The sequence below is a fragment of the Sinocyclocheilus grahami genome, unplaced genomic scaffold (genome assembly GCF_001515645.1).
Source record: "Sinocyclocheilus grahami isolate Dianchi unplaced genomic scaffold, SAMN03320097.WGS_v1.1 scaffold109.1, whole genome shotgun sequence".
In the NCBI taxonomy this organism is placed as follows: domain Eukaryota; kingdom Metazoa; phylum Chordata; class Actinopteri; order Cypriniformes; family Cyprinidae; genus Sinocyclocheilus; species Sinocyclocheilus grahami.
Genome location: NW_015505288.1, coordinates 116530 through 117804, shown reverse-complemented (window position 1 = coordinate 117804; position 1275 = coordinate 116530).

Genomic DNA, 1275 nt, shown 5'->3' with positions numbered 1-1275 from the left:
AGAGAATTCTTTAAAAAACATTAAACATCTTACTGTTCAAAAACTGTTGACTGGTATGTTAACCTATAGTTTGAAGTTACAAATATTAATATTAATATTAATAATGAGAGTCTGAGATTTATTTGACAGTGATTTCACATTTCTTGTTTGTATGAAGGCTAAATACCAATACAAGGTGAACATTTATTTATTTGCGGCATTTTTTCCCTAAAATATTATATCGTTTTATAGGAGTAGGTTTCATAGAGTTGGCAAATTCATTTTTCACAAGTTGGTAGGTACAGACATCTGTTGTGGCCGTTCTTGGACGTTTTTATGAGGCTTTTTTAATAGTGTTCATATCGATATCGGAATTATATCGTATCGACTGAAATTAATAAATATACCGTGATATAAATTTTGGCCATATCGTCCAGCCCTAATTGCGAGATATAAACTCCCAATTGTGAGAAAATGTATTTTTTAGATAAAATAATTACTTTTTATAAAATAATTAGAATTGCAAGAAAAAAAGTCACAATTCTGAGTTTGTCAATTCTAAAAATGTTTGAAATGTGCAATTTCTAATAAAGAAATAAGCATTAAGGTCCACCCCTAAACCTAACTGTCAATGGGGCATAAGCAGGTCAAACTAAAATATACGAATGTGATTGTACAAATTCATACGAATTTACCAATTCAGCTAAACATACTGTAACTATAAGATCATGTTGCATCATCCCTAAATATGAATTGCATCCTCAATTAAAGCTTTTTAAAAAATGTTTTAGCCTAAAATTAAAATTTCAACAGAGATTAGTGCCACCTGTTGGTACTAATAATCACTAATACATGCTATTTATAAATGCATTGCACTACAAATGCAAAAAGAAAAAGAAAAAGAAAAAGATCTTGTTTATTGGTAGGCCTAATGATTTTTAATCTATTCAATTTTAAATAGATTCCCTATTTCTCTCTTCTTCTTTTTTTGTCAACTTATGATTTACTATGTAATGTTGTTCTGACTTTTCAACAGAGAAAACTAAAATGAAATAAATAATAGTTCAACAAGCATAGAAATCCCTGATAACTCAGTGCAGGCTGTGGAGGTTTGTCTGGGAGTTTATGATGACCACTTGGCCTTTGACACACCCTTGCATTTCACTGACTTTCCAAACTCTTTTTTTCCCCTTCTCTCTTTTCACCCGTCTTTCTCTCCGTCTTGCTCTGTCACTTCCGCTTCCCAGTTTTCTCATAGTTAGTCTCATAACAGCATTACCTTCACTTTTTCAAAAG